Source organism: Pinus tabuliformis, chromosome 1_1 (genome assembly GCF_031772625.1).
Source record: "Pinus tabuliformis cultivar Carrire ecotype Pingquan chromosome 1_1, CPIR1, whole genome shotgun sequence".
Taxonomy (NCBI): Eukaryota; Viridiplantae; Streptophyta; class Pinopsida; order Pinales; family Pinaceae; genus Pinus; species Pinus tabuliformis.
Window position 1 is genome coordinate 253,863,854 of NC_142297.1, and position 13,580 is coordinate 253,877,433.

Sequence of the window (13,580 nt, forward strand, 5' to 3'; positions counted from 1 at the left end):
ATCAAAATTATTTTAAAAAAATATATAAATAAATAATTATACAAAACATTTAAATAATATTTGATAAAAATATTAAATCCCTATAAACTCTATAAACTCGGATTCATCCGGAGTCATAACTCATATTACATCTGTATTTAAGATGAATTTATATAAGTACGAATCTCTAAAGTTTAGTTTCTACTAAATCTATCGAACACTCTCGAAATACGAGTTTTCGGGTATTCTTTCAACTTACAGGTGTCAGATGTAAGGACCGGCTGAGATGTCAGCAGATCCGGGCTCATCACTTCTTCCTAGGGTTTTCAATCAACGGTTCACATGTAAGGAGTTCCTTTTTGGGTAACTACCCTCGTTCTTGCTGCGTTGTATCGGAACCATTTGCGTCGCTGCTCCTCCCGGAACGGAACTCTGCAACTTCGCCCCTCATCTCTGATTCAATTGGCGTTACAACTGCAATCTTTACGCTTCAGGAACAGCCAGCGCATGGAGGCATGTGGCCTATCTGGAGAAGGTAGGGACTAACAATTGCTACTCACATTTGATTGCTTTTAAATTCCCTTTTTTTTTGGGGTACGGGTGATTACAAACTGTAAATTCCATTGAACTGCTGTGGGTTTGTTCTACGCTGTATTATTTCCTCATCGTTTCTATATTGGTGAGCTGGTCTACTCTAAAGTTTCCACGGAATGGCTACCTTTAAGAGCGCATGACGTTGGTCCGAACAACTTCGGAGGCGCAGGTAATATAATAGCCTCTGACATAATTTTCTTGTAAACATTCTGAGTTTGGCAGGAGTTAAACTTTTCTAAATGCCTCGCTTCCTGTTTCTGTGCAGAACTACTCGGGTTTTTTCTTCCTGCTCTCGTATCTCATTTAATAGCTTCAATTTCTTAAAAACCCTAGCTAATAGTTTGGTAATTCCTTCGGTTGCAGGTAAGATTGCTATTCCTTGGTCACGATCGTGTTGGTTAACAGTTTTTCGACTGCTATTATTCCAGGTGCCTCGATTAATATATATTTTTTTCGCCTCTGTTGTCTTTCAGAATCTTCGCTGGAAACCCTGCTTGAATAATAGGTTCCTTCTTAAGATAGAATGTAGGGTTTCTGAGCATTGGATATCAGTTATAAATTTTTCAAGGGATCTCTGCTCATAACCTACCGACCCTGATTTTTTTTTTTTTAATCTGAATTCTGTAAATTCAGATTAATATCGTTACAGTTTCCTTGATTGCCCGCTCGAGATGAGTTAGTTCGGCCTTCATTGTCGTTATAACTGTTATATGACATGGGAAACCTGTCTTATTTTCAAGGATTAGTTCAGCCCTCTTCCGGGCTGAACGTACTTATATCATTGTTATGTGACATGGGAAACCTCTGTCTTATTTTCAAGGGTTAGTTCGGCCCTCTTCTGGGCTGAACGTACTTATATCTCCATTATGAGTAATTTTTTTTTTTTTTTTGGGTTATTTTTGTTTGTTATTTAATTTAATTTTCTTTCAATATAATATATATATATATATATTAAAGTTTACATAGTTAAATGTCTATTTAATATAACACTGTTCTGTCGGCCAATTCCTTTTTAAGTACAGTTCTTCTTGGTATGTAGTGAGACATGGTTATGCATGGTAACATCTGGCAGTTCCTTCCTATGCTAGTTCGATGCTTGTTTTGACTTTTCTTAGAGTTAAAAGAGCATTTTCTTTCACGTTGTCCATAGGCTACCTACCTGCTTACTTTTGTGATAGTGTTGCATCTCTTATTGTATCTGTATCTGTGCTCCTATTATGAATCGGAACACTCACAGCCATCACAAACTAACTGTCTGCCTTTGTTTTTTCAAATCCGTTACACAGGGAAGTAATGTCCAGAAAGGTTGGAAAAAGAGCCCTAATCTCAGAAATCTGGGATGAAGAATGATACCACACAAAAAAGACAATCCTTCGCTGGAAACCCTGCTTGAATAATAGGTTCTTTCGTAAGATAGAATGTAGGGTTTCTGAGCATTGGATATCAGTTATAAATTTTTCAAGGGATCTCTGCTCATAACCTACCGACCCTGATTTTTTTTTTTTTAATCTGAATTCTGTAAATTCAGATTAATATCGTTACAGTTTCCTTGATTGCCCGCTCGAGATGAGTTAGTTCGGCCTTCATTGTCGTTATAACTGTTATATGACATGGGAAACCTGTCTTATTTTCAAGGATTAGTTCAGCCCTCTTCCGGGCTGAACGTACTTATATCATTGTTTTGTGACATGGGAAACCTGTGTCTTATTTTTTCAAGGGTTAGTTCGGCCCTCTTCCGGGCTGAACGTACTTATATCTCCATTATGAGTAATTTTTTTTTTTTTTTGTTATTTTTGTTTGTTATTTAATTTAATTTTCTTTCAATATAATATAATATATATATATATATATATATATATATATTAAAGTTTACATAGTGAAATGTCTATTTAATATAACACTGTGTTCTCTCGGCCAATTACTTTTTAAGTACAGTTCTTCTTGGTCTGTAGTGAGACATGGTTATGCATGGTAACATCTGGCAGTTCCTTCCTATGCTAGTTCGATGCTTGCTTTGACTTTTCTTAGAGTTAAAAGAGCATTTTCTTTCACGTTGTCCATAGGCTACCTACCTGCTTTTGTGATAGTGTTGCATCTCTCATTGTATCTGTATCTGTGCTCCTATTATGAATCGGAACAATCACAGCCATCACAAACTAACTGTCTGCCTTTGTTTTTTCAATTCCGTTACACAGGGAAGTAATGTCCAGAAAGGTTGGAAAAAGAGCCCTAATCTCAGAAATCTGGGATGAAGAATGATACCACACAAAAAAGACAATCCTTCTTTGGAAGAAGAAGACGAGATAACCGTAATGCAGGCACTGTTGGACTATCTAAAAAATGGTATCTTCTTCGCTGCATTATAGTTATCTCATCTTTCTTCTTCCAAACGGATCTCTACGACCGACAATACCCAACGAATTTCAGGAATTGCAAGAACACAATACAAAAAACCTGTGAGAGGTCTAGATTGACAGGGTTTGTTTCATCTCTGCAACGAATCTCAAAAGAATTATGGGTATAGATTAACAGACCATGCTGCATACCCACAAGCAAGGACAATAAAAAATAGAGCAGAGCTGCTCAATCTCAGTCATTTTAGTTTCTGTTCTATTTGTTTTTCGTTTTCTTTATTTTATGTTTTTGAACTCGTTAAATGTTTAAATTATATTTATCAATCAATGAGTAATATTTTGAAAAGACATCTTGGTTTATAATGGATATACCGGGAGAGCTTGCTAGTTTATAGTGTTTGGATGCTTATATTTGCTGAAAGTAACAAAAATCCTTGAAACATCATTGAAATACATTTTTAATGAACACGAATTGTCATTTGCAATGTCAGTTGTTTTTTTGTTTGGTTCACATTAACATGAGTAGCTTGTTATGGCATGTATTCATATATTTGGTCACTTATCAATTATGTTATCTGAATATATATTCAAACTATTGTATTTTTGGAATATATATATATATAAATAAAATAGGCAATATGTATAATGATCCCATAAATCTAAAGAGAATGGAATTTTTTTTATGAATATTTTTTTTCCTATTTTTTTGAGGTGCATTTGGAATTCAATTAGAAAAAATGGGAGATTGTTTATTGAAATTGAAATATAATATTAATTTATATTTAAAATTAATAATTTTTAAATTTAGAAGTTTTTATATATATTAATGAAAGAATGTTTATTTAAAACACAAATGTAATTTTGAATGAAAGCTGATTTGGGATGTAGATGTAATAGAAAGATTTAAAGAATTACATGTCAATTCATAAATTATCTATGAGAAATTAAGTTTATAATGTACTTCCGTGTGTGGGAGATCAAACATTTATTGAAATATGGTTTGAGTTTATAAAAAATATTTAATTGAAAAACTATAAGTTGGTGTGCCCTTTCTTAACATTGTTGTGACTATGCTTGGATTTAATAGTGCTTTCCTTGCACATGATTATGTCTTCACTTGTTCTTTTTGTTGTTAGCTCCCTTGCTTATTATGTCTTTACTTGATTCTTTCTATTTTTAGCCCCCTTTCTTATTATGTCTTCAATTGATTTTTTTTTTTAGCCCACTTGTTTAAGAAGAGGTGTTATCCCCTTGCTTATTATGTCTTCACTTTTTGTTGTTAGCCCCCTTGCTTATTATGTATATACTTTTTTTTCTTCTTCTCCTCTTATGAAGAGGTGTATTGTGCTCTTTTCCTTCTAATACATCTTTGTCCAGTCTTCTATTGACATTCCTATTGGTGTCGTACTTGGATATGCAACAATCCATTAATTCTTTTCCACCAACATATCTTCCATTTCGATCTTCCACAACTCAAAACTATATTTGTTGAATTTATCTATTTCCATTTTTCCATTAGTTGTCATCTAATTTCACCACAAGAATTGATCTCGAAGAAAAACCATTTAGCTACAAAGACGTTCCATTGAAGCCAAAACTTTCGTGATACCAAATGTAGGTTTTAACCCTATATGGAAATTAGTTATGATAAAAAAATAGAAAATATACAGTGGTAAGAACAAAAAAATATACAAAAATATGTTTTCCTAAAACATGGGAAAACCAAATTGACTTTTATTATATTCCTTTCAAAGGTACAATACATTAATATATTGGACTTTTATTATATTCCTTTCAAAGGTACAATACATTAATACTTTGAAGCATTCATAAACCCCAATCTAGTGGTCGTGGATTAGAACATCCATAAATCGATGTGCAAAACCATGGGTGGTTATGGTTATGCACCACTGTGAGTGTATCCAAATAACCATGAGTGGGTATTCCAAAAAAAGTAAGGTTTTGATCAGAACCGTGTGTAGAGGGGCGATAACCTTGCTACACCCAACACAACGTAACAATGCGTGGGGTTAGTCGTGCAAGGAATATAACACATATCGAACATAAATATTCCTTTCCTCTTACTAACTCTTCTATAAAGTATTTTTCCCATAAAAATAGTTAAACATACTTCTCTCTATAAAAAATCACTTTCTTGCCGAGGTTGGAACTTATTAGTGAAATTGTTTACTTTCCTTTCTATTTGTTAATAGTGGATTTTTCATCTAGGATGACCTTGCACTGGTTAGTCGATTGCATGAATATTTCATCTCACCACTCCACATACGTCTAGTTGAACTAAATCAAGTTCTACTTCATCATTCAAATCAATATTGGTAGAAAATCTAATTTTGTATTAATTTTAGACCTTTAACTCTAAATCCTTATTTACCCATCCCAATGGATATGGGCTTTGGATGATCACGAAGTTGCAATCCCAATTTCATGACCAACTCTTGTTGCAGTGAGATTTTTTTGCGATCCGAGTTAAACAGAGCATCAATTTTTGTCTTCTCAACCTATATCTATATGTGGAGGAGTTTGGTCATTTCTCTCTTTCTATCGTTGTAGGCTTATTCATAATTGCCTCCTTTTGCATGACCATCAATGTTTCATTGTTTATTGAGATATTTACACTAGGGTGTTGCCTCCATATTTTGATTTCCCCCACTTTCCACTCCTTCCCCTCCTTATAAGTATCCTATTATTCCTTATGCTTTGATCCACCTTATTTCCCTTGCTTCAGGGATATGTTCTCTAGGTATTATGCATGTATACAATCCTTGTCCAATGACCTGCGTTAGAAAAACATTACGTGCTTCAATAGTTAGATTTGTAAACCTGCTAGATACTTTAGTAGTACATTTGGGTTATTTGGGGAGATGTCCAACATTATGGCCATTTTTGTAAACTCTATGGTGTACTCCTATATAGTCTTCCCCTGCTCCCCCCTTAAGTAGTTCCACTAGATTCATTATTCCTCTACATATCTAATACGGTAAAATTGCAACCCTACAAGTCTTTTCAAGTCTTCCCACTTAGTCATTAGAGGATCTCCCTCCAACCTCAAGGTCTCCATGTGAATTTCCCAATAGGTTAGGGCATGGCTCTCTAATTCAGACACAAATAAAATCTTGTGTTCGTCGTCTACACGATGTTCAACACTGAAATAAACTTCTAATTGCATCACCTTGGTACAACTTGATATCAACCTTCGCTTCCATTTTAAATGATAAACAATTTGTCTGGGTATGTATATCGTTTTAAATTAAAGATTTAGGCCTACACCACTTCAACTTGTAGACCCACTTACACGTCTTTCTCTATTTAGGAAGTTCTACTAGGCTCCAAGTTTTGTTTTTCTTGAAGGCGTCCACTTCTTTCATGGTCATCTTTCATTTGTTGTATATAGTTGTTTTCATTGATGACAACCAATGTCATTGATGTGAAAGGGGAATTATAAAGGAGAAACAATGTCATTCATGAATCAAAGGAAGCAATATGATAACTCATTCTCTTGCATGTAATTTTTGGTTGGTCATATAGGTTGTCGTTGTTGTTTTTGTTTTTTTTATAATTATTTGTTCTCCTTTCTTGGTTTCGTGGTTTATTCTTTGGTGGTTTGTAAACTTTATGATACCCAAATGAGTTTATAGATAATATGGTTAGATAACCTCGTTGAGACCTTTCCAATGATATATCACACTTGGAAAGAATCCTCCACGATGAGAAGGTATGATTGTTTTAAGTTGGTAGCTGAAATCAAGATCATAAACACCAAATTTACTTGTAAAAAAAAACATTAAGATTAGTAGTATTTACATAAAAATAAAGTGTAAAACAATATTTTTATTAAGGAAATTTAAGTATTTATAAATTGAAAATTAAATGGTTAAATTGTAAGTGCATAAGTGATACTATAATATTCATTCATTGGTTAACTTGGAACAGGGAATCCTCTCATAGAGGTTTTAGTGGTATAGCTTGTTATATAAAAAATAATATTTCTTCTCACATTTAGCTTTAGAAGATCGCACGCTGCACCCTCACAATCACCACATGGATCAAAATTTTTGGCTCTAACGGCTCTAACAACAATAGGATTTTTTTCACATTTTTTATTTTATTTTGGCCTTATCAACTCTACCTCCTATAAGAAATACAACCTGGATAAGAATTTCCCCTTCAATACTTAAGGACATGATATCCATAGACTAAGGAATGAAGGTAATATCATTTTGCTTGGGGACTTCAATGCTAGAACCGTTATCAACCAGACTACTCGCCTAATTAAGAACTCTAACCCTAACCTCCTTTGGCTTGATGAGGATTGTGATTTAGCTAATAAATTGAAAAGAAAATCTGAAGATACAATCGAGAACCTATCTATTATTGAGCTTATCAAGCTTTGTAGTTCCCAAGACCTGATAATTTGTAATGGAATTAGTAAGTGACCAACGTCTGGCCATATGACTTATATTCATTGGCTAGATGGTAGTGATGTCGATTATGCAATATCTGACATCTATGTTTTCAACAATATTGTAAATTTTGATCTCCTAAATGACCCTGAGCCTGATTCTGACCATAGACCTTTATCCTCAACCTTAAATCTTGACATATTCACCAACCACATGCAAAATAATTGTGAGAGTCAAAGCCACATTCATTTTCACAAAAGTCAAATAGATCTCTTTTTATAGTTTTTAAAGAGGGATTTAGGTTTATTAATGTATGGTTATAACATTAATCACATCTCCTAAAATTTTACTACAACCCTTTCCACTACCATTAAAAAATTCTCTATCGAGGTGTCGTATAAAAAGAATGATAAAGATTTCAACTTTTGGTGTCATAAAAATTATATGAAAGCGATTAGAGATACTCTTAATGAAACTATAAAGCTTGAAAATATAAGTGTACAAAGCTCTTATTAAAAAGAAGAAAATGTTCTATATTAATAAGAGGCAAGGCTGTGTTCTTCACCTTTCTAATGCTGATCTAGGATAGTTTTGGAGGAATATACTTTTTCATAAAACAAAATAAAATAATTCGCCCCCCTTAAATAACTAAATAAGAGGCAAGGGTGCATTCTTCACCTTTCTAACGTTGAGCCTATAAAGTTTTGGCGGAATATATTGTTTTATAAAACAAAATAAAATAATTCGACCCCCTTAAAGCACTGAGATATTTATCTTAATACTCTTTATGACTACTCGAATACCATGGGAAACATCTTAAACACTCCTATAGAGGAGGATATATTTTCTTTGGAAGACATGGAGTTTGAGATTAAGAAATTCACTAATGGGAAAGGTGGGGATATTGAAGGCTACCAAGATGCACATTTCGAAAAGGGAAGGTCTATCATCATCCCTCATATTCACAAACTTCTCAATTTGTTAGCAAACACGACTTACCTAAGCTTTTGACACAAAGTCTTATTATGCCTATTTTTAAAGGTGGGGATAAAAACTCTACCTTTAACTATAGGAATATTGTGATTAACAGCATTTTAGCTAAGTTGTATGGACTCATTTTAGAAAAGAGGATTAGCCTATGGCTTGAAAACCATGGTAAAATATCTGAAGGGCAAGTTGGATTTAGGAGACATAATTCAACTATTGAACATCTTGTCATTCTTAGGATCATTGCCTAGGAATGTTGCAATATTAAAATTGATTTCTTTTGTTCTTTTGGCAACTTTAGAAAAGCTTTTGATGTAATTCCTTAGGATAAGCTATGGCAAAGACTCGGCGAGATAGTGATTCCTCTTGAGTTGAGGGTTGTTGTATTTCAGTTATATGAGAGTGTTGTCATCAAGCTTAAGACCACTAATGGATGGTCCAAATAAATTAAATGTGATCTTGGTGTTAAGAAAGGGTGTCCCTTTTCCCTATCCTTTTTGGCTTTTACATCGAAAAGTTAGAAGTGTATTTGGAAGTTGCAAGATGTGATGGCCCCATGCTCGCTAGTATGGTCATCACTCTTCTCCTTTATGTTGACAATATTGTTCTTCTAGCCATAAGCCATGTGATCTCGACATGCAGCGTAAAATTCTCCATGATTTTTACTATAATATAGGTATGATTGTTAATACAAAATGACTAAAGTCATGATAATTAAATCCAAAAAGATCAACCATGATAATTTGATGTATGATAACAATTACTTGGAGAAGCTTTCTTCTTACAAATATTTAGGTATTGGTATTCATAATCAACTCAACTAGAGTTTTATCATTGAGAAAAGGATTCTTGGGGGTTGAAAAGTGTATTATGATCTAGAAAACAATTGTAAGTTGATTGATCATTGGATTTGGAATAAAAAAATGTTCCTCTTTGAGACTCTTGTCACCCCTATTATTTTATATGGTTATGAGGTTTGAGGTTGCAGTATATATAGAGAATTGTGGAGGAAGATCTAAAAGTAATTTAGAACCTAGAACCTTAAGATTAAAGGGAATACCCCCTATCTTATCCTCGTGATTGAAGCTAACATCTCTCCCATTGACAACATGGCTATGTTTAGGTACTTGATGTATAAAAAGAAGCTTTACAATATGGAAGCCAAGAGGTTCCCAAAAATTGCTTCTAACTCTAGCCAAAACCCCTACTTCTAGCTGAAGCGGGGATGACATTATGATGCTCAATCTTGGCTAGACCATTAGGGCATAAAAAATGAAATCATCTTGGAGAAGGATAATATTAAAACACTATTACTTCCAAATTTAAAGATAAGTTGTGGGATGATAAGAAGCTAGAGGGGAAAATGATGATAACATATTATAAGGAGGTGATCAACCCCACTCTTGCTAACCATAATTATCTATTTCTTGACTAGTACTAAGAAGAAAATGAACATTGCGAATCGAAGAACTCGTACACATGCACTTCGAAGTGAAATCATATATTGGTTTATTCCCAAAACAACGAAACACCTTGGGATGAAAGAATTTGTCACCTTTGCAATATTAAAAGGGTAAAAATAGTGTTTGTTGGATCGCCTCGTTCTTAATCACATTAATTCAAATTTCCAAAACATTTATGAAACTACCAACCTTCTTGACTTGTTAAGTTAGCAAAACTATAATAATTTAAGAACATTTTTTTCCTTTTTAGAATAGAAATAAAATATCATAGAGTTTCAATTAATCTTTTATTTGCTTAAAATGCATAAACTACAATAGTATTAATAGAAATTAATCACCATCATAATTAAAATATAAATTAATAAATAAAATAAAAACAATATTATTATTAAAAAATATTTTGATTCAAATATTATTAATAAAAAAATATTTATTTATAATATAATTTAATTTTCAAAATTGCAATAATAAAATTTTATGAAAATGTAATTTAACTAAAATATTTTCAGATCATACACTACGTCATGACAATATGTTTTGCCCCATGTTTTACCATTGACCATTAAAACCCTCCTGCTCTTCAACGGTGGCAAGAGAGAACGTGGCTAGCTGCATAATGAAAAGTGGATTTTGTTAACTTTATGAATGTTGTTGGCTTTATGAGCCGCAGCTCCTTTTGTATAAATATTTGTACAAACGTCCATCCTAGTACAACAATTACCTGCTACAGACTTCCCACGAGTCACGACGGCAAGAGCTATTTCCAACCCCATAACATATTTATGACGCCTGACATGTTCGGGAGATAGCCCTTTATAACGCGCAGCTTTTTCTTTTTTTCTATAATTATCCGGACCCGGCGTTGGAAATAGCTATCTCCGGCGCATGTCAGAGTGTCATAAATATGTTATAGGATTGGAAATAGGACTCGCCGAGTCACGACTACCTACCCTTTCCATGGCAAGAGCTATTTCCAACCCCATAACATATTTATGACGCCTGACATGTTCGGGAGATAGCCCTTTATAACGCGCAGCTTTTTCTTTTTTTCTATAATTATCCGGACCCGGCATTGGAAATAGCTATCTCCGGCGCATGTCAGAGTGTCATAAATATGTTATAGGATTGGAAATAGGACTCGCCCCCTTTCCATTCGCATGCGTCTCTTCCCTGCCCGCCGCCCAACAACCAACCACACGTCTATTCACACCTTTTTAATATTATAATTTGATGACTCGGGGTATTCAAAGGATTTGTTCACCTCACTCGAGATATTTTGAAATGATAAATCTTGCATTTTAATATTATAATTTGATGACTCTCGGGGTCTTCAAAGGATTTCTTCACCTCACTCGAGATATTTTGAAATGAACGAGTTAATTATTTCATATAGGTAGGTTGATAACAATTTCACTTAAACTGCGATTTTTTATTGAATCGATTCGCTATTTTGGTACGGTATAAGGATGTGTAAGTTTGTATTTTTTAGTCTTTGTTATCTGGTAATGGCTAAGGATTATAGTAATCGGAAACCACGATGTTAACATTAGTTGACTTGTTTGTGACTTGCTTCTTAGTGTAGGTTGAGGGAGTATACTGAAAGTTTTTTGGTACATAGTGATTTACTGTGTTATTTGGCCTCTTCTTGAGGCAAGAGACAAAAAAATAGGTTATATTTATTAAATCACTGTTTAAAACATCCCGTTAATGCTAGCATTAGTTAACAAACATTAAATGCTATTTCCATAATATTTGGTTCGTATTATGCTTTGTAAAACATTGTCTATGGTCAATAGACATGGCACACTTCTCTTTCGTCAGTACACATGGCACACCACATGGCTTTGTGCATGCATGGACTGGTGTGGTGGCGATAGCTTTCTACATGTCCGTAGGCTGAATGCTCTGTCTTGTACGCCTACCACAGCTTGCAATCTAGATGCCATGCTCTGCATTAACAAGATTTGAAGGACAATTTACTGGAACAACAAGACAACTTAAAGGAGGAACCAGAGGAACCAGACAAATTGTTGCAGGAGGAGCCAGAGGAACCAAAAAAATAAAAAAATCAACTTGCAGGAGGAACCAGAGGAACCAAAAAATCGGCCATGTGCATGTGAACTTGCAGACAGTTCTTTAAGCGTGGCAGAGGCAGGATAGAATTCAGGTTCTTTCTCTTCCAACCCTGCAAAATTGCTATTTCCATTCCTAAATCCCCAAAATTGCTATTTCCATTCCTAAATCCCCAAGCGAGTAGAGTAGTTGCTGCAGGCGTAGCTATGCCTTCAACCGATATGCAAGGTACTCAGAGAAAACACCATCTGCAATAATAAAAACACCAGTAGAGCACTTTATTTTGTGAACTAATAATTGAAATCTCTGAATCAAACACTATACCAATACTAACTGCTTATCCTTGGCCTTCCTTGCCTTATAGGTTGTTCGTTAAGCCACTCTGGCGAGAAAGTATTTCACTGTCAAACCACATTCAAAAAGAGATGAACAACTCTCTAAATGTCATGCCCTTAAATCTAGTAAGATTGAGTATATTTCATTCAAATCATGAGAATCGAATGACTGGAGAACTCACCAGCTTTGGTCATGCCTATTCTACTGTCAATAATAGTGAGGCACTTGTTTGCCTTCTCGGGAACAATCCGAATGAAAAGAATAGTGAGGCACTTGTTTGCCTTCTCGGGAACAATCCGAATGAAAAGCTCCACGTGCAAGGAACTCAAGTACCCAGTCTCCATTAAAATTACAGTAGCATTATCCTCCAGCATGCTCATGATGGTAGACAATACGTTACAGGGCTGAGAAAACATTATAAAGATTTTTTTGTCAAGGAAAGACTGGTGAAATATAGGAGGTTACCTGCAACATCTGCACATCTCTTGGCCTCCGAATCATACTTCCTGGAACATGCATGGTTCCAGAAGGAGCTGGACCACTGACAGGCAACCCAAGACCATTAGAAGAAAGCATGTTACTAATTCCTGAAGAAACCATCCCAGGAATTCCTGTTGATCCTAATCCTGGAAATCCTGGCCTTGGCAATGCCATTCCTCTGCCAAGTCCACACATCATTCTAGTGCCATTTCCTGCGGTTGGCACTGCACAATCATTTGAATTGGGTAAGCCAATAATTGGAAAACCAGCAGAAACAGTGACAGCAGATGGTTGCAGGCTTCTTCCTGCCACCAGTCGATTATAATGTTGCAACCATTGTTGTTGCTCATCAATGGAGACAGAGAGGGACCTTCCTGAAGCAAATCTCTGCACATCCTTGCCACAAAACAAAGCAAAAATAAGTGTGCATCCAGAATGTATGAAAGCAATTAAATCTAGCCATATTAGGCACATAATGATACATTACCTTGTAGTGGCTCCAACATTCAGACATACCGATGAAGCTACCAAACCAGAATCCAACTGCACACTATCAAAATCCTTAGTGCGCGCACAGCTTTGATAGAGCGTATTAATGTGTACAGAAATGGCTTATTCATGGTGGCTCCGTTGTTTGACAAATTCATGGTGGCTTCTTGTTCTGCCCCACGAGCGTAATGATTCGAATCTCTACTCCTTCCTTAACTTGCTCGGCTTCCTGATTCTGATTGTTACATCAACGCGTGTAATACATGTAGGTGGGTCCATAGTAGCTGGGTGCACGTGGGTCCTCCGAATGGTCGCCATGGGTGCCAAGTGATATTTATTTTTCCCTTGGGCATGGTTTAAGCCCTGCATGCTATGTTATGGAGGAGGTGAGGCATGTGGCACTC

At 35.1% G+C, this 13,580-nt stretch overlaps 1 long non-coding RNA gene across 1 annotated transcript; it reads left to right on the top strand.

The window, feature by feature from the left end:
• Positions 1 to 218: 218 nt before the first annotated feature.
• On the top strand, positions 219 to 2,207 carry LOC149212476 (uncharacterized). Its single transcript, XR_016250239.1, has 4 exons — positions 219 to 514; positions 680 to 742; positions 937 to 1,001; positions 1,860 to 2,207. It is a non-coding gene; the product is annotated as an uncharacterized LOC149212476 (long non-coding RNA).
• The last annotated feature ends 11,373 nt before the right edge of the window (positions 2,208 to 13,580 follow it).